We start from the raw sequence: 21418 nt of genomic DNA on the forward strand, positions 1-21418 counted from the left end.
ACTGGGCCTATCCTTTAATCTGGCCCTGCTTCCCCCCCATATGCCCTGACATCTCTCTCTTCCACTCCATGGTATGGTATCTCCTTTCCCTCCCTCCTATGGTCTTTGCTTCTCTTTCCTCCTTTTCCTGATCTTCCTTCTCCCTCCTTCCCTCTCTCTCCCCAATTGGGTGCAGCAGTATTTCTCTTCTCCCTCCCCCCACTGGGTACAGCAGTCTCATCAGCATTTCTCTTCCCCCCCCAATTGGGTAAAGCAGAAGCAGCATTTCTTTTCTCCCTCCCCCCTAATTGGGTGCAGCAGCATTACTCCTCCCATCTCCCCCGTCTCACACACCCAGCATATTCACTACAGACAAAGGCAAGTTGCAAGTTTCCCTTGGTCGCTGACCTATCTCCCAAAGGGCAGCGACAGAGGGAAGTTTACAACTTGCTGCTCTTGCTTACTTCGGGCCTTTCTCGTTGCCGGGTCCTGCCTTCACGGAAACAGAAAGTAGGCAGGATCCGGCAGCGAGAAAGGCCCGAAGTAAGCAAGAGCAAGTAAGCTTCCCTACGTGGCTGGCCTATCTCCCCATGCTCCGGGGCTCTAATGGTCCATGCCCCACTGGTCTCAGAAACAGCTAAGACAATCCTCCCCAACCCACTAGAATGGTACACAAGATACTGCACATTCCCGTTACTCCACACACATGTACAAAAGAATCTAAATTCCTGATCCTTCCAAGCAGGTGACCAGGGAATAGGCAATTGCATTTAAGCTGCAGTCAACAAACATCTCCAGACAACTACCCTGTGAACACAATAGCAGGTTGAGAAGGTGCCAGCTCACCCACTCGAAAAGCTGCCAAGTGCCGCAAAAAGGCTAATCGCCAGAGCACCACTACAAATCATGAAGTGCACACATCAGGCAATACTGCAAACCAATGTCACCAAACCCTTATACAAAACAAACAAACAAGTAAACCCTGCACATAGACACTGGATCACACACACCTACAATCAAGTTCAGTACCAATTTCATTACTTTCATAAAATCCCCACACCAGCAAATGTCCAGTGAACCATCTTCCCAAATCATCCTACAAACAAACCATACAGTACTAATAGAACTCCATATGAGAAAGGAGCAACGCACCTCTAGCACCCAAAATTGCAGAAAATGAGTTAAACAAAGCAGTTTGGCTCCCAGCACCTAGCCAGCGCCTTGCAGTTCCTCATAACCCAGTCTGAGAACACAAGCAAAGCCACCTAGAAAAAACATAAGGGCAGATAAAGACCATTATACCAGTATATCCAGCCAGTATACCCCTCCACAGCAACAATTAACTCCTCCTCCCTCCCTCCAAAACTATTTCCTGCATCTACCTCACCTTCTGTACGTAGTGCCATACAGTACTGCAGAGCGCAGCACTGCATTCCCTGCCCTCTTACTCTGGATTCGCTGTCTAATAAAAGGGGAGTCATCTCATATATAGTTAGGCCACATAGGTATTTAAACATCACTATTATCTCCCTTCTCATGCCTTTCCTCAAAGTATGCAGATGGAGATCATGAACTCAGTTCCCATATGCCTATAGGACATAGACCATCAACCCTTGTAGTAGCCTTCCTTTGAATTGAACTTAAATGTATACAAAATTCACAAGGAGGTCTCACCAAAATTTTTAGAGGGGCAGCAATCTTCCATTGTCCTGCTGGCCATACTGATCCCCATGCACTCAAACATCTGTCTAGCTTTTGCTAGCACTGTTACAACCTGGTTGCCTCCTGAAGCTCATCACATACAATCACACCAAACCCCCACTCCTCATTCGTACACCAAGATCTTCACCCCTTAATCGCACCATGCCCTTGTGGTTTGGCAACTCAAATGCATGACCTGGCATTTCTGAGCATGAAATCTGAGCTGCACAATATGAAGTCATCCTCGTTAGGCACACCATTGGGACTGTCTGGTCCATTACTGATTTGGCCTCCTCCACAAAAAGGCAAATCTTACAACCCTAAACAATCCCACTTACAAAATTGTGAAAAAAACAAGCCCAATAACAAACCTTCAAACACACTACCGATAAGATCCCCCCTTGGCATAACCATCTTATGGGACCACAACCCACTGACACCTTACTGACCAACTAGTTCCTGCCCCAGACCACCAATAGAGCCCCCCATACCGAGAAAACTGAGTACAATATGCCTATGAAAATGGTAAAATTACTAAAATCAAAATACACCATATTCACCACACTCCCCTTATCTAATGCCAAGATCACCCAAAGAAAGTAAGCAGGTTTATCAATCCAAACCTGTCTCTAGTGAATCCCCCAAGCTCTGTTATAAAAGTGTTTCTATTGAGTTACTTACCAAAAAGTGCTACCTTTTCTCCATTTGTTGTGGAGAGAAACCACATCCTCCCTGCTCTATTCCTGCATTACCCACTCCCGACTCTAAAGAAGCAGTGAGAAGGTCAGTCAGCAGAGTCACGAGAACTACCCCCAAATTCCTGCAGTACCCTTGGATGTACCAGCCATTCCCCTCGCGGTATCCACCCGTAGTTCTAACGAACCCTCACAAACCCAAGCCACTGAAAATCAATCAAGGTTTATTACACCTCCTGCCCCAGTCACATGAGGTATTTGTACACCCTCCCCCAAACACTTCAGCTGTGAACCCAGAACAGAAAATTAGTGAAGAAATCAGCTATCTCTTTATCAGCTGCTACTTATTGCCCCCTTGTACCCTTGGGTTCCACAATGCCACTTTGGCATGTCTTCCTATCCCTAATAAATCTAAAAATGGCTTGTCCCCATCATTACTGTGGCAGCTATGTATCCTTCCATCTCCATCTTCGCTTTCCAGACTACTCGACCAATCCCCCCTTAATTCTATCCAATAGTGCCTCTGATGCCTTGCACCTCATAAGAACAGAACATAAGAATTGTGATACTGGGACAGACCAAAAGTCCATCAAGAACAGTATCCTGTTTCCAACAGTGGCTAACCCAGGACCCAAGAACCTAATGAGATCCTATAATCCAAATTCCATGCCCTAGTAATAAAACAGAAATTATGCTGCCTATCATAGGAATAAGCAAAGGATTTCCCCAAGTCATCTCAATAAGGCCCTATGTACTTCTCTTTTAGGAAAGTATCCAAACCTTTTTTAAACCCCGCTAAGCTAACTGATTTCACCTCATTCTCCAGCAATGAATTCCATAGATTAATCACATGTTGTGTGAATACATATTTCTCTGGTTTGTTGTAAATCTAGTACTTACTAACTTCATTGCACACCCCCTAGTCCTAGTATTTTTGGAAAGAGTGAACAAGCGATTCACATTAACCCTTTTCACTGCACTCTACTCAGTATTTCCTATACATGACATACACAATGGGTTGTTACCCTTACAATAACTTTGTTCAGGTTTGCTCACCACTTACCTAGATGATTCCCCACTAACACCATAAAAACTTTTTCCCTTTAATTTCTCCAGCACAAATAAACCAAACCCTCAACTTTACTAAAATGACCCCCCCTTTCCACAGAGACATACACCAAGAAATCTATTTCCCCTCTAACACACACCCACCACACACCCAGAAAAACACCAAGAACAGGTCATCTCCAGCTAAGCTAACAAATCAGGACAGCTGACACCAAGTTGAATCACCACAGAAATAATGCCAGTCACAGGAAGATCCAAGAGACCCAGAAAGGCCACAGCACAAAAGGAAAATTAGGAAGATGGCCCCTATTGACACTCCAAACAAAATTTTAAATTACAATGCTGCGAAAATGGTGATGCCGTATAGTCATGCAGCTGCTGAGCAGATAACTATTGCAAAGGCAGCTGCCAGTGCTCCTCAGCTCCCAGACACGGGAACACCAAATCTGCGAAGGCTGCAAATCCACAACTCTGCCTAGCTGTAAAAACAAACACCTGAATGCAACATCGGCACCTCCCAACTCCCTCCTTACCTCTAACACCAGAATTCAGCGTCAAAAGCCTCAAACCTTTCCATAAGTGCCCAATCGTGTGGCACACAGACCTATATGTAATTTGTTGGCATTCTGTAGAGAGCACATTTCTGAAATGTTTAGTTTATCAGCACAAACGCGTATACCTCTTCGTTTCCATACGATGTGCATTTTGGACTGTCAATCGGGCATTAATTTGGAACTCTTAGCCAGACTTTGCACTGATGATTTACAGAGCTTGATTTCTGCTCTCCACTTACAGCGCTATCTAAAGAAAGCTCTAAAGTTGACTCCTAGCATCATTTTGTGGGAACTCCAATATAAATTTTTGTTTCGTTTACATACAGCTTTGAGACTCGTATATTCATTGAAGAAATATGATCACATCACTGAGGCATACATTGACTCACACAGGCTTCCAATCCAAGAAAGAATACAATTCAAATTTTACTGTATACTATTTAAAACTATTAACGGGAACAGCCCAACCTACCTAAACAATCGCTTTATCCAAACTACCTCTACCCGGCATAGAGAAACACACACCCCTTTCACTCACCCCACAATCAAGGAAGTAAAACAGAAAAAACTTTACGACTGCCTACTAGCCACTCAAGCAGCAAGACTAGATAACCAAATTTCCACCCTATTGACATCAACCCCTGACTACAAGAGTTTCAGAAAGGATATAAAAACTATATTCTTCAAGAAATCCCTGAGTAAAGCCTAATACCACGAACACCTCCCCTACTCCTGATCCTACCTTTCCCTCTCTCAGAAACGATCTCCAATCTAACTTTGTAACCCTTCCCTCCACAACTCTTATTGTAATCTGCTTTGAACCGAAAGGTTTCTTTCTGACTAACTCACCACCCTCCCCCTCCTTGGCTTATCGAGATCCAGTAGGGGCCAAATTTTATTATTGTTAATACTCTTGTTTTAGCTCCATATTTTAAATTATTGTCCATGCTCTTGTTTTAGATGCCTAAGTTTATTACTGTCTATGCTTTTGTTCAGTGCCAAACTGTATTACTACATAGAAACATAGTAACATAGTAGATGACGGCAGATAAAGACCCGAATGGTCCATCCAGTCTGCCCAACCTGATTCAATTTAAATTTTTTTTTTTTTCTTCTTAGCTATTTCTGGGCGAGAATCCAAAGCTTTACCCGGTACTGTGCTTGTGTTCCAACTGCCGAAATCTCTGTTAAGACTTACTCCAGCCCATCTACACCCTCCCAGCCATTGAAGCCCTCCCCTGCCCATCCTCCTCCAAACGGCCATGCACAGACACAGACCGTACAAGTCTGCCCAGTAACTGGCCTAGTTCAATCTTTAATATTATTTTCTGATTCTAAATCTTCTGTGTTCATCCCACGCTTCTTTGAACTCAGTCACAGTTTTACTCTCCACCACCTCTCTCGGGAGCGCATTCCAGGCATCCACCACCATCTCCGTAAAGTAGAATTTCCTAACATTGCCCCTGAATCTACCACCCCTCAACCTCAAATTATGTCCTCTGGTTTTACCATTTTCCTTTCTCTGGAAAAGATTTTGTTCTACGTTAATACCCTTTAAGTATTTGAACGTCTGAATCATTTCTCCCCTGTCTCTCCTTTCCTCTAGGGTATACATATTCAGGGCTTCCAGTCTCTCCTCATACGTTTTCTGGCACAAGCCTCCTATCATTTTCGTCACCCTCCTCTGAACCGCCTCAAGTCTTCTTACGTCTTTCACCAGATACGGTCTCCAAAACTGAACACAATACTCCAAGTGGGGCCTCACTAATGACCTGTACAGGGGCATCAACACCTTCTTCCTTCTACTGACTACGCCTCTCTTTATACAGCCCAGAATCCTTCTGGCAGCAGCCACTGCCTTGTCACACTGTTTTTTCGCCTTTAGATCTTCGGACACTATCACCCCAAGGTCCTCTCTCCCCGTCCGTGCATATCAGCTTCTCTCCTCCCAGCATATACGGTTCCTTCCTATTATTAATCCCCAAATGCATTACTCTGCATTTCTTTGCATTGAATTTTAGTTGCCAGGCATTAGACCATTCCTCTAACTTTTGCAGATCCTTTTTCATATTTTCCACTCCCTCTTCGGTGTCTACTCTGTTATAAATCTTGGTATCATCTGCAAAAAGGCACACTTTTCCTTCTAACCCTTCAGCAATGTCACTTACATACATATTGAACAGGATTGGCCCCAGCACCGAACCCTGAGGGACTCCACTAGTCACGTAGGGCTGACATGTTTACTGTCGCGGGGCCACAATGGTGGAATACTCTCCCCCAGTACATTAGAACAGAACAAGATATGGCAAAGTTTAAAATCTTTTTAAAAACCTATTTATTTAAGGATGCTTTTAATCTCTAAATAACAGACGATTAACTATTGTTTACGAAATGTGCTTTGGTAAATTTTATACCCCTCCTTTTGTTCTTCCCTTTTTTCACCATACCCAAAAATGTAACTTTACCCGCCTTCCTATTACTCATGTCAATCAGAATTGGAAAACATTGTTATTTTATTAAAGTTTCTTTATAGTATTTTATTGTACCTTGTACATCGCTTAGAAATTAAAATAGGCGATTAATCAAAAACAGAAATAAACTTGAAACTTGAAACCTTTCCTTCCTTCGAGCGACTTCCATTAACCACCACCCTCTGGCGTCTGTCCGACAGCCAGTTTCTGACCCAGTTCACCACTTTGGGTCCTAACTTCAGCCCTTCAAGTTTGTTCAACAGCCTCCTATGAGGAACTGTATCAAAGGCTTTGCTGAAATCCAAGTAAATTACATCTAGCATATGTCCTCGATCCAGCTCTCTGGTCACCCAATCAAAAAATTCAATCAGGTTCGTTTGGCACGATTTACCTTTTGTAAAGCCATGTTGCCTCGGATCCTGTAACCCATTAGATTCAAGGAAATACACTATCCTTTCTTTCAGCAACACTTCCATTATTTTTCCAACAACTGAAGTGAGGCTCACCGGCCTGTAGTTTCCTGCTTCATCCCTGTGACCACTTTTATGAATAGGGACCACATCCGCTCTCCTCCAATCCCCAGGAATCACTCCCGTCTCCAGAGATTTGTTGAACAAGTCTTTAATAGGACTCGCCAGAACCTCTCTGAGTTCCCTTAGTATCCTGGGATGGATCCCGTCTGGTCCCATCGCTTTGTCCACCTTCAGTTTTTCAAGTTGCTCATAAACACCCTCCTACGTGAACGGCGCAGAATCTACTCCATTTTCTCGTGTAACTTTGCCGGACAATCTCGGTCCTTCTCCAGGATTTTCTTCTGTGAACACAGAACAGAAGTATTTGTTTAGCACATTTGCTTTCTCCTCATCACTCTCCACATATTTGTTCCCAGCATCTTTTAGCCTAGCAATTCCATTTTTTATCTTCCTCCTTTCACTAATATATCTGAAAAAATTTTTATCTCCCTTTTTTCCATTTTTAGCCATTTGTTCTTCCGCCTGTGCCTTCGCCAAACGTATCTCTCTCTTGGCTTCTTTCAGTTTCACCCTGTAGTCCTTTCTGCTCTCCTCTTCTTGGGTTTTTTAATATTTCATGAACGTCAACTCTTTCGCCTTTATTTTCTCAGCCACTAGGTTGGAGAACCATATCGGCTTCCTTTTTCTCTTGTTTTTATTGATTTTCTTCACATAAAGGTCCGTAGCCATTTTTATCGCTCCTTTCAGCTTAGACCACTGTCTTTCCACTTCTCTTATGTCCTCCCATCCTAACAGCTCTTTCTTCAGGTACTTTCCCATTGCATTAAAGTCCGTACGTTTGAAATCTAGGACTTTAAGTATCGTGCGGCCGCTCTCCACTTTAGCCGTTATATCAAACCAAACCGTTTGATGATCGCTACTACCCAGGTGAGCACCCACTCGAACATTAGAGATACTCTCTCCATTTGTGAGGACCAGATCCAATATCGCTTTTTCCCTTGTGGGTTCCGTCACCATTTGTCTGAGCAGAGCCTCTTGAAAGGCATCCACAATCTCCCTACTTCTTTCCGATTCCGCAGACGGAACATTCCAGTCCACATCCGGCAGGTTGAAATCTCCCAACAGCAGAACCTCCTCTTTCCTTTCAAACTTTTGGATATCCACAATCAGATCCTTATCAATTTGCTGCGATTGAGTCGGAGGTCTGTAGACTACACCCACGTAGATAGAAGTTCCATCTTCTCTTTTCAGAGCAATCCATATCGCTTCTTCCTCTCCCCAGGTCCCTTGCATTTTGGTCGCTTGGATATTGATCTTTACATAGATTTCACCTTTTCTTCCCTACTCTTGGCTATGCACTCAGCCAGCCTAATTAAGTCCCCTGCCCCTTCCTTAGCTAACACTAATATCCCCTGCTGCAGACTCTCACACACTAACCATCTGGCCCTAACCCTGCCATGAATCCTTTCTTCTGGTTCCTTCTCCTCCTATTCTGCTCACCACTCTATTCTTCCCTCTGTCTGATATCCCCCTCCCTCAATCTACTCAACCCACCAAACACCAAATATTTGCCCTGGCCTCAGAATCCCCACGCTGATACGCACCAGAATTCCCCCCTTTCAAGAAAACCCCCCGAAAAGCCAACCTAAACTCACTAAAGCCCCTGCCCTCAGCCAATTTTCCCAATGCTGTCTCTGACTCTCTCACCCCAGTCCCGACTCTTTATTGTAATGCCAGATCAGCATGCAATAAGACCCAAATCTTGAAGGACCTTCTAGACGAGTTCGACCCTGGATTCCTGTGCATCACGGAATCATGGATCGCCAAAAATGATCTTTTTACACAAAACGAACTCCTCCCCCATGGTTATCAAGGCCTCTTCTCCCCCAGATCCAACCGAAAAGGAGGCGGACTGGCACTGCTCTACAAATCTTTCTTTGATGTCCAGCTCCTCGAGAAGGGCACTCACGCCGCTCTAGAATATATGCTTGCTTCTGTCAATGTTGAACTCCTCACTCACCCATTGGGCATCTTGTTACTATACCGCCCACCTACCCCTTGGAACAATTCCTCCAATCTCGTCTTTGAGGCTATAACAAATGCCTTTCTTAAATTTCAAAGACTACTGATTGTTGGCGATATTAATCTCCACCTTGATGACGCCAATAGCAAGGACACGATCGAATTTAACAACTTCCTTACCTCTCTAGGTTTCCCCTCACCTACCTCTTCTCCAACCCACGAAAAAGGACATACATTAGACTTCACCACTTTTCTTGACCTTACTGCCTTCAAAACTTTAATTGATGACATCCGTTGGGAACAAGTCCCTTGGTCTGACCACTTCCTAGGGGCTACTTGCCTCCCCATTTTCATGTCACACCTTGAATCCCCATCCCATTCCTCCCATTCAATAACCTTCCACAAGAAAATTTCGAGTAATCTTTTTTGGTCCAAATTTCTCAACCAACTCTCCTCCAATCCTAAGACCCTGAATCCTGCTGGTGCAATTGGATCTCCCTCTCTGAATCCATCTATCACTCCCTCGCTCCAATATCCACAAAAACCATCTCCTACCCCCGAAAGGCTCCTTGGTATCTACCGCTCCATAGAGAGCTGAAACAGAAATGTCGTACTTTGGAGCGCAAATGGAAAAAAATCTAAATCCCCCTCAGACAGACTTGGAGGGTCAATATTAAATGTTACATTCATTACTAAAAAAAGCCAGGAAGAACTTCTTTGGAGATAAAATCTCCAGATCCAACAACCAGATCAGTGCGTTGTTTAACATTTGGCGCTCCTTAACTACAAAAAAGGACCCATCCTTGCTCCCCTCGTCGCTATCAGCAACTGCCCTTGCAAAATTCTTCAATGAAAAGGTTACCACCCAAAGATGCTCCTTCCCGCCTACAGTCTCCTACAACTCCCTAATCTCTACTGACCTCAACCCTTTCCTACTTGTCTCCAATCTCATTCCAGCCGACAGATCCTGGACCGTTTTTGAGCTTGTTTCCGAATTGCAAGTCTCCAAACTCTGCCTCAAACTAAAATCTTGCAAGTGTACCTTGGACCCTTTCCCCTCCTACCTATTCGAGAATATCTCTACAAAGGCCATCTCTTCCCTCACCAAACTTATAAACGCTGCTCTAACATCGGGCCTTTTCTCCTCCAAAATGGGACATATTGCACTAACCCCTCTACTGAAAAAGACCGACCTTGATCCCTCTATTCCCTCCAATTACCGTCCAATAGCAAACATCCCTCTCCTAACCAAGATGATAGAATCCATCATATTCACTCAACTCTCATCCTACCTAGAAAGATTCTCTATTCTCCTACCCTACCAATTTGGCTTCAGACCCATCTTCAGCACCGAATCCCTATTAGCCTCACTAATCTCTAAGGTACAACAATTTCATTCTCGCAACAAATTCGCTGTACTTCTACAATTCGACCTCTCCACAGCTTTCGATGTCGTTCATCATGATATCTTAATCTTCCAACTCTCTGAAATAGGCATAAGTTCCACAGTCCTAGACTGGTTCTCAAAATTCCTTCGCTTACGCTCCTACACCGTAAACGGTACCTCATCCCCTCCCTGGAAGCTGATATGTGGAGTCCCGCAAGGCTCACCCCTCTCTCCTATCCTTTTCAATATTTACATGTCCTCTCTGAAACTTCTTCACCTATCCCCCCTGGAAACTCTCTACACCTATGCCAACGATATCCTCATCCTCCTCGAGACCGATTCGAACCTCACTAATCTTGCTGAGAACATATCCGCATGTATAATGAACCTCCATTCCTGGGCACATTCTGTACAAATGAAATTAAATGAGTCCAAAACAAAATTACTTTGGCTCGGCCCAATGTTAGATCATTTACCCACCCCCATCCCATTATATTCTGGCTCCACTCTTCAGCTTGAGTTTACAAGCAAAGTCCTTGGCATCATCATAGACTCCTCTCTCTCCTTCAATGACCACCTCAACTTCTTGGTAAAAAAATGCTTCTTTAGTCTTCATATGCTGAGGAAAGTGAGATCGTACTTTCATCATTCTCACGTCACCGTCCTTGTTCAATCCACCATCCTCTCTAGACTGGATTATTGCAACTCCATCTATTTAAGCCTAACTTTAAAAAAAACTCCATAGACTTCAGCTAATCCAGAATGCCGCGGCCAAGCTTATTTTCGCAAAAGGCAAGTTCGACCACGTCTCCCCACTCCTGTCCAAACTTCACTGGCTCCCAGTTCACTCCAGAGTCCTCTTTAAATGTGCCTGTTTAGCCTTCAAAATCTTACATGGCATCCTCCCTCCCGTTATCCCACTCTTCTGGAATTCCTCTAACCCTAATTCCACTAGATCCTCCCAAAAACTGAAACTATCATTCCCCTCTACAAAAGGTATATACCGCGTAGGAAAATTAGGAACATCCCTCCCCTTTAGAACCACAGAACTCTGGAATAACCTCACATCCCCGCTCAGAGTTTCAAGTTCCCTCCAATCCTTCCGCAAACACCTGAAAACTTGGCTCTTTTCAAAAATCTAACACTTCCCGCTTTTTGGTTCCCTGTCCCTCTTTATCTTCCTAGCTCCTTTCCTATAACCCTTCACTGTAGCTCCTTTTCAACCTAATCCTGTAAACTGTGCCAAGCTCTACGCTTGTGGAGATGGCGCGGTATACAAACCTAAGGTTTAGTTTAGTTTAGTTTAGTAATGGCAGAATAGAAATCTGTAATGTAATGTAATATCTTACCTACTAGAGCATTTCGTATGACTATAACCAGTTCTCATTGTTGTCTGAAATGTGGACAGTCTTATGCCTCATTTGGCCACCAATTTTGGTTCTGTCCTAATGTCATAGCATTTTGGCAATGTTTGGGACATGATATTTCACTTATGTGGCAACGGCATTGGACACCTACTCCACAAGCTCTCTTTGGGACCTACACTATCTCACTTCCGAAGCGCAAGGGGATGTCAGCCTTTTTGGACCGCTCAATTCTTCAGGGACTGAAATCAATATTGACTATATGGATTGTGGCATACTTGCCATCTTATTCTCATTGGCGATCCTTTATGATTGGACATGCTGCCTTGGAGCGCTGTGACTTTGCGGACATTGATTCCCCCTAGAGGAAAATGTTTTTGTTACATATGGAGTCTTTTTGGCTTACTTTGACACCCTATGCTCGCAGCAGAATGTTGAATGGTTAACCTCTACTTATTCTAGTTCTCGGATTTGTGTCAGAGATATTTCTATTACTGTGGGGAGGGTTGGAGTGGGTGATATAGAATTGTTTATTACTATATAATTCCAGATCTCTGTTTTTGTGGTTGGTTTGTTTTGAAAATGAATAAAAATATTTTAAACACAAAAAATATAAATTACTAGCCAAGTGGTACAAATTACTATCTGAATATTTGAATAAAAAAACAAAAACAAGCCTAAAAGACATTTGGAGCATTGAGATAAAGCAGCAGATTTCTGCTACTCAGTGGCCACGGATTTGGACTTGGAGAATGAGATGTACAGCATCAGCATCAATGAGACAAACCTGGGTCTTTTTCTGTTATATAGAATTTTTTGGACCCCTGTTCATTTGCAAAAGTATCTTGAAGTAGGGACACTGGACCATTTGTTGTTTTATTCAACTTTTGGAAGTCTATTTGGGGGAAAATTAATAGGATATTGGAAACTTCAAGCCCACTGTCGTAAGACATTGTTTTATTTGGAACATTATTAAAACCCAAGAGTTCAGTTAATGCAAGCAAGAACAGATTACTTCTTATTATGACAAGGATAGTTATGAAGTTGATTTAAAAAAATTGGAAAAACTAGGATAGACTGAATTTTAATTTTTGATGAGAAACCCTGTGCCAATTTTACAGATATGAGCGAATGAATTTGGAACAACTAAGACATTACAAAAAATTTAATGAGACTTGGGGGCCATTGACGAAATTTGTAAAAACTAATCACTAATATAAGCCTTTGATTTCTAAAAGGAGGTTCACACACATCTAGGGAGGGAGGGGGGGGAAGAGGAGGGGAAATATATTATATACTTATATCATTTTTGTTAGATAAAAGTGTTGTTTTATTGTACCAATTGTTTGTATATTATATTGCACTTTGTATTTATTTCAAAATTAATAAAGAATTACAATAAAATATACTAGTTTATTGCACAATGTGAATATAAAAATAATTGGTTTAAAATGTTTTCTTTTCTAAAAATATATGAATCAGAATACTTTAACCCTGAGCCTTAATACAACCTAAGCCTAAATAAAGTGCTTTGCTTATTCTTCCCAAATAATCTTTAAGCTCACCACAACTTTGTTCACTTGTAACTATTCTCACAACATAAAGTGCTATTTTTTTCAAACAAAACTTTTTATTTTGATCTCACTTCAGTTCCTTAGGTAAGTATCTTGATAAGGCCAGCCAGAGGGATGACAACTCTCTCTGGCTGGAAGGTCTGCCTCTTCAAAATGGCAGGCCTTTCCCTCCCTGGTGCATCCCGAAGGCCCCTCCCATAGGATGCCTAGATGCCCACTACCATGAGCCTTCCCCTTCCCAGTACATCCTGGGATGCACTGGGGAAGGTCCTGATTGTTCCAGATGCCTAAGGCCCCTCCCATTGGACGCTGATTGGTCCAGATACCAAAGGCCACTTCCATGGGATGCACCAGGAAGGGGAAAGTCCATGGGAGTAACATATGGTATATGGGGCAATCGGAGTCTTAGGCAATGCCCAGTGCATCCCAAGATGCACCAGGAAGGAGGCCTATGGGAGGGGCCTTAGGCATCTGGGCCAATCAGGGCCTTAGGCCCTTCTACAATGCATCTCAGGATGCACTGGGAATGGGAGGTCCACCATTTTGAAGAGGCAGACCTGCTGACCAGAGTGAGTTGGCATCCTTCTGGCCGGCATTACTTCAAAAGGTACGTGAGGGTGAAGGGTGTTAGACTGGGCTTAGGAGTATTGGGGTGGGATGTTGGGGTTTAGGGGGTATCAGTGGTTGGGGGAGGGTTCATGGGCCAGCAGCAAGAAGGTGTGGCCATCCCTCCTGCTGATTTTAGGGGTGGATGTAGAGGGTCCTCTGCCTCAGCCGGCTCAGCTGATCACAGCAGGGGTATTCCTCCCCAATCAGCTAAGCCAGGACTCTCTGAAGCTAATTGTGGATTACTGTGCTGTAATCAGCTCAGCCAGCCACGTCTACTGTTACGATGGAAAGGTCTCTAACTGGTGCTGGGTGCCAATTAGAGATTTGGGGGTTAGATATCTGTTCATTAGGGCAGATGCAATTCTGCATAAGATACCCTTATGTGATTCTCAGCTGCTTCTTAAGAATTAGGCCCTAAGGCCCCGATTCTGCAAAGTGCGCCTAACGGCACCTAAGTGATACCTGCCATTTAGGCATCTGTTTAAGTGGATAATGAGCGATTTGAGGGTTTTAACAAGGGTTAATTGGGACTTAGATGGAGGTAGATGCTAGCTAGAAGTCCTTCAAATGTAGAGGCGAGTTTTTGGACACGTCTTCAGATTTGTAGGTGTTCTCAAGAAAAGTCGCATCTAATTATGTAGATGGGGCGTAACGGGGTGTAACATGGGCGTGGTTAGGATTAGACCCGAGATAGACGCTACTTGGGCAGCAGACCGCGTCTAAATATTGTAGAAATTGTAGGCAAATGAAAAGCTGGTCTAAGTGTGGTTTTTCATTGGGCTGAAGGCGACTTTTTATGGGCAAAACTTAGGCGTGCGTTGGGCTTCTGAAATGATATTTTCTACATAGAGTTCAGGAATATGTTTTTCCCCTCCTAATAGATTTAATAAGCCACCATTCAATAGGGCACATTAATACAAACATATTGCATGCAAAACATAGTACTTTTCTGCCCAAACAGCAAGATGATTTACTAATTACAGCACCTTTGGATTTCCTGCTTAAAAAGAACCCCTTTTTTTCTCAACAAACAGTGCTGCAATCAGCTCTTTCTTGAGAGCAAAGAAAGAACATGAAAAATATATTAATATTGCACACATTACTTCATTTCTCAAAGTTTAAAAATAGAAAAAACAGATACAGACCTTAACATGCATTTTCCTTCCTTGAAAACGGAGGTGTGCAGCTGCACAATGCTGACCTCATTGTGAGATCATCAAGGTGCACCTGCAAGGTAGAATGCCTCAATTAAAAGATGCACTGAGCTACATCAGCTTCTAATCAGGTGGATCTCACTACCCTGTCATATCATAGCTTACTGACCTGCCTATGTATCATCTGCTTAGGAATGATATCACAATCATCATAAAGAAAGCATTTCTAGCTCACCAAGTTAATGCACATCCTTTCCAGCTCACCAGTTCAAATCCCACCATCACCTTCACTCATTTTAACAACTTTCTAACAGCTTCCGATTAGCTCTCATAAGAGAGTCTAGATGATGGACTTTGCCATTTTTCATTAGTACATTTCCCTTTGCAGGCAAACTTATTTTTACCGTTACTTGGCTAGGACATCCTAAGCTGTCATGGTAGGAAACTTCTCCCCTGACAGATAGAAGCCATTTGTGGCTCACTGAGTTAGGGCACTTTATTGCACCTTGTCCATCTTCTCAAAGCTCACCAGTTCAAATCCCACTCTCACCTGCACTCATTTTAACAACTTCCTATTAGCTTTCATAAGAGTATACATGGTGGACTTTGCTGTTTTTCATCAGCATTTTGCAGTTTGCAGGCACACTTATTTTGACTTTGCCATGGCTAGAATATCCTAAACTCTCATGGTAAGAAACCCCTAACTCAAAGGAAGTGTCTGTGGCTCAACAGTTAATGGCACCTCTCCCAGCCTCTGAAAGTCAAACCAAATGATGTTTGGATACCCCAAAACATGTTCAAGTTTTTGGTGACAATCTGCCATCTAGGTGCATCTTGATGATCTTACAATGAGGCCAACATTGTGCATCAGATACATTCATTTGCTCTCAACTACAAGCCATTGTGGTAGGAATGCATTTCTTTTTATGCAATATATGCACCTGGCAACAGGTATAAGAGTTTACTAAAACTTCAGAGGGCTTGGACAGGTGTTGAAGGAAGGTACATGTTTTGAGATGTATCCTAGAGACATTACTATTGGTAAATTCAGCTTGGCTTTAGAATTGCGGGTGTGGTTTCATGCCTGAGGAGTGTGTTGTGATAGAGGAGGGGGTTTAGGAAGAGAGAACAGGCTGCTTTAGACATCTGAGAATTGCTGCAGATCATTTTAAAACTCAACCCAAATATGTTTAAGCAAAGAAATGGCCAAAGAACGCCCAAACAGTTTGAAGGTTTTCTGGTAGAAAAATGAATCTGACATTTTTGCTAACCTTACTTAGAATTTGAACCCCTGATGTTTGGAAGACAAAAACAGTGCTTTGAAGTATAGAGCTATAGAGGGAATTCCTTTTAGGATTTGATAACAGGAGCCTTTAGAGCAGGGGTCCCCAAAGTCCCTCCTTGAGGGCCGAATCCAGATGGGTTTTTAGGATTTTCCCAATGAATATGCATTGAAAGAAGTGCATGCATATAGATCTCATGCATATTCATTGGGGAAAACCTGAAAACCTGACTGGATTTGGCCCTCAGGGAGGGACTTTGGGGACCCCTGCTCTAGAGACTAAGCAGATGACAAATGGCTTCTTGTCAAAGCTTTGAGAAATGAAGGAGATGATTAAAAGTCAGTACAGGTATGTTTGGCAAACTACACCCAAAGCACGTCCAATAAGTTTGAAAGTTTTATGGTGGGAAGTCCTAATGGTGCCTATGATGTCAGAGGCCACTTAGGCGTGCCTAGTATAAGAAGATCCATCAAAGCATTATTTTCTCTTTTAGGACTCCCATTCTGTGTTATTGCTTATGCTGATTTCTGAGACCTCACCAGTTTAACAATTTCTTTCCTCTATCTGCCACAATTCTCTCCATTTCACAGGACCATTAGCAGCTATAGTAATTTGGAATTGATGTCTTTCTAACATTTATCCAAGTGAATATGCTGCACCTTTGCAAGGAACTCCTTGCTAGCAGCTCAGATATCAAATCCAGGTGATAATGATATATTGCTAGCTACATAGGTGTCTTTATTACAAAAAAGCTCAGGCAAAACTGATTTCTTCTTTTGGACTCCCATTCTCTGTTATTGCTTATAGTGATTCTCCTTTAACTTTTTGTCCCACTGATATCTGCTACAACTCTCTCCATTCCACAGGGCCATTAGCATGTCTGAGAATTAGTGATGATAAAAATTGGTTCCAGGTGTGTTTGCTGAAAAAACACCCATGCTGTTTGAAACTTTGGTGCCAGGAAAATGGATATGCAAGTTACATGAATATGTGGAACCTATGATGTTGGGAAGATGGAAGCAATGCTTTTACTCATAGTGCTAAAGGTAATTCTTTTTAGAGTCATATTCAGTGTAAGAACTCATTTGATAACTATTGCCAGTGGGATAACTATTGCTCATGTATGTCATGGGTGCCTAATTGTTAGGCATCCTTATTATAAAAAGGGTTCAGATCCAGCTGCCTCTTATTTTTAGGAGTCCAACAGTGTTTGTGCTTCTGTTCATTCTAGGAGTTATTTTCAGACTGTGCTGAGACATATTCTCCCACAACTTCTGCTTTTTACTTTTGCCACAGATGTCTTTCTCGGCCAGAGGTCTGTTAAAACTAGGTTCAGCACATCAGCTTGCACCTAGACAAAGAGTTATTGCCAGCAGCTCAAATACCAAAACAGAAAGAATAGGTGAGAATGATGTATTGCAACCTTTGTTTGCTTATGCTAGATATCCTTTACTTAACTGCAAAGTTTGTTTAATATCTGCACTGTAATAACTACCTCTTCCCTGAATAGCCCTTATGATGAATTGAATGCATTTTCACAATACTAGCATGAGTCACACTTTTTTCCTTTAGAAGGGTGTACTTGATGATTTTCTGAGAGAATAGTAAATTGGTCAGTTGTAAGCTCTCTTTTACAAGGGTGCGCTAAATCAACACATGCGTTAACTGCTCACGCATCCATAGGATACCATGCACACGTTAACATTTACCACGTGCTTAAAACGGTCCCATTTAAGGCACTGTTATCATGTGCTAAATGTTAACGTGTGCATGTTATCCTATGGCCGCGTAAGCGGCTAACACATGTGTTGATTTAGCGCACCCTTGTAAAAGAGAGCCTAAAACTCACTAATATACCCTTAATTTAACATAGAAACATAGAAGATGATGGCAGAAAAGGGCTACAGCCCATCAAGTCTGCCCACTCTGCTTACCCACCCCCTGTCTATGCCCTAATGACCCAATTTCCTTATCTTGACCCTCGTAGGGATCCCACAAGGGTATCCCATTTATTCTTAAAGTCTGGCACTCTGTCTGCCTCAATCCATCTTCCTTTTTGTACAGTCTGCCTTCTCCTACCAGGAGAAGATTATGGGACCTTAACAATTCAGCTAAAGTTGAACCTAGGTGTGGCTCACTCTGCATACCTATCATTCATCTCATCGAACTGCAGTTGCCTGATGTTACACTTGCATGCTGCTTTCCTGGACTGTGCAATAAAAATCTTAAACCGTTTTTGACCTTGTGCTTATTTACAATAGGAAGGTCCATTCAGATACATTGAGTAGCATCCGGGCATTAGTGTTTCCTTATTAAGCACCACTTCAGCTACTTTGTCACATTGACCTTTGTTTTATCTAGTATTCCATGAGGCCCAGGCTGCAAAGGAGAGAAGTGGGGTGGCAAACATGGTAACTATGCTATGTTTCGGGGGGGGAGGCATGGGCTGGCATGTCTCCTGCCTCACAGCCTGCAAACAGCATAATATTTGAGAAAATGGCATTATATGAGAGCTGGAGAGGATGAACATGGTGCAACAAGGTGCCTTAACTTGGTTTCAGGTTTCAGGTTAATTTAAAAATTTGATATACTGCCTTATCAAAATTCAAAGCGGTTTTACATAATATAAAAACAAAGAATAAAGAGGGCATAAGTTAAAAACAAATTACAATTATTATTACAAACAATCAAATGCACAGACAAACTTTAACATACCGATACAAAATGGAAAAGGGCAGAAATACATTTGTATAATGAAAAAGAGAGGGAGAAGGATCAAAACAAAAGGGAGGGGAACAAAAAATAGATAGCCTGGTACTTTGTAAAATAGGTTAAAATGATTAAAAAATGGCAAGGAACAAATTTCCATTGCAGTCCTTAGAAGGACTATTATACTCCAAATGCGTCTTTAAAAAGAAAGGCCTTCAAGTTACTTTTAAATTTATCAAGTGATGAAATTTCTCTTATATAATTTGGTATTGAGTTCCAGATGGTAGGGGCCGTAACAGAAAAAATATTAGTGCGCATTGTATTAATGTGTCTTAAAGAGGGAATGGATAGCAGGTTTTGATTAGATGAACGTAATGTACGATGGAGGGTGTGGGGGATTAGTAATCTGTTGAAGAAATCAGGTTGGCCGGAAGTTATGGTCTTATTTGTCAGTAACATTATTTTATAGGAAATTCAGTGATCTATGGGAAGCCAATGGGCGTTGATCAAAAGTGGTGTGACATGATTGAATTTTTGAGCTTTTGAAATAATTTTAATGGCAGTATTTTGAATAATGTGAAGACGTTTTATTTCTTTCTTAGTGATGCCTTTATATAATGCATTGCTGTAGTCTAAGCATGAAATGACAAGCAAATGGAAAAGAATATTTAAAGAGGATTGATCTAATAAAGTGGCCAGTGATCTAATCATTCAGAGGTGGTAGAAACATTTCTTGACTACTGAACTTATTTGTTCATGGAACGAGAGTTTTCCATCAAAGATAACGCCGATAAGTTTAATAGAAGTAACTATCTGAATGGGAACTGATTTTATTATAATAGGGTAGGAAAAGGATAAACCATCCTTAACTGGGAAAATCATTGCTTTGGTTTTATTGATGTTGAGGGCTAACATATTTGTGCTTAACCAGTAGCTAATTTGATTCAGTTTCAAATTGATGGAAGAAATATCTGCGGGATTGTCCATATCTACGGGGTGAGTAAGTTGAATATCATCCGCATAAGCGAAAATAGAGAACCCTATTAATTGCCCTAGTGTGATAAGTGGAGCGAGGAAGATATTGAACAACATAGGGGAAAGAATGGAATCTTGTGGGATCCCATAACTGTTAGAAAAAGTATTAGAGGTAGAACCATTGAACTGGACTTTCGAGGAACGATCTTTGAAATATGATTTAAACCAATCTAATACTTGATCGGAAATCCCTATGTCACAGAGCCTATGGATTAACAATTGATGATCTATAGTGGCTGATGATAGATCCAGTGAGATAAGTATGACCGATTTTTGGTGATCTAATTGGTACATGATGTTAGTGGTTAACCCTATCAAGGATAATTCAGTCGAATGGTGATTACGGAAACCTGTATGATTAGGATGGAGGACATTTGTTTGTTCGATGAAATCAGAGAGTTGATTAAAGACAATTTTTTCTGTAAGTTTAGCCAAAAATGGAATGTTAGAAATAGGACGGTAGTTAGAAATCTCTGCTGCACTTATTTTATTGTCTTTAATAGTGCGAAAGATGATTGCTTCTTTCCATTGTTTAGGAACAGTACTTATAGTGAGGCTAGTTTCAATAAATTTGCATATTTGGGGTCCAAATATTGAAAAATAACGCTTAAAAATAAGAGGGAGAATGACTTCAATGGAGGAACCCTTATAGTTCAAAGTATTGGTGGTTTGTTGTATCTCTAATAGTGATGGAATCCTGAACCTAGAACATTTAGAACTCCATGCATTTGAAGATGAGGAGTTTGAGGGAGATAAGCTGTCAAATTTTGCTTGGTCTGATGGTTTCTTTCAATCAGGGGAGAGGTTTCCTACCATGACAGCTTAAGGTATGATTAACTGCAGCCATTTAGGCGTGCTTCGGGCGCTCTGCTATGGAGCCACAAGCACGTCGTAGCTACAGCCATAATGATGCCTAAACGGAACAGTATAATCAAACCTGAATTACTATTATTTTATGGTTCATTGTCTAGCACGGCGGTTTGAATGAAGGGTAGCATGTGAGCCTAGTATGGGTTCAACTCCCTCATGTACTTCAGCTGACATAATACTCATTTTAATAAAAATTAGAAGTTACAGACCAATCAAATCTAATTTTCAGCTCAAACAGCACATTAGCAATACTAGATGCAAAAAGTTCCAAAAGAGGAGTTTGCAATTGATATGAACAGCAGTATTTGACTCCGTCTCACATTTATTCAACCATACTTGAGATTCTGTCTTTTGGGATAATGAAAGCAGTGCTTTAAGCCATCGAGCTAAGTTTTTTGACTCAGCTAACTGTGATATGATAGCTAAGCAGATTATACCTTAGCAGATCAGTAAGCTATGATATGACAGGG

At 41.9% G+C, this 21418-nt stretch overlaps 1 long non-coding RNA gene across 2 annotated transcripts in view; it reads left to right on the plus strand.

Moving 5' to 3' along the window:
• Positions 1 to 21418, plus strand: part of LOC117361217 — a 198986-nt gene that overhangs the window by 169239 nt on the left and 8329 nt on the right. For both annotated transcript variants that reach the window (XR_004539604.1, XR_004539605.1), the window contains exons 4-5: positions 17201 to 17380; positions 17631 to 17736. This is a non-coding gene — a long non-coding RNA (uncharacterized LOC117361217). The remainder of the gene's footprint in view (positions 1 to 17200; positions 17381 to 17630; positions 17737 to 21418) is intronic.

This window comes from Geotrypetes seraphini, chromosome 5 (genome assembly GCF_902459505.1).
Source record: "Geotrypetes seraphini chromosome 5, aGeoSer1.1, whole genome shotgun sequence".
Taxonomy (NCBI): Eukaryota; Metazoa; Chordata; class Amphibia; order Gymnophiona; family Dermophiidae; genus Geotrypetes; species Geotrypetes seraphini.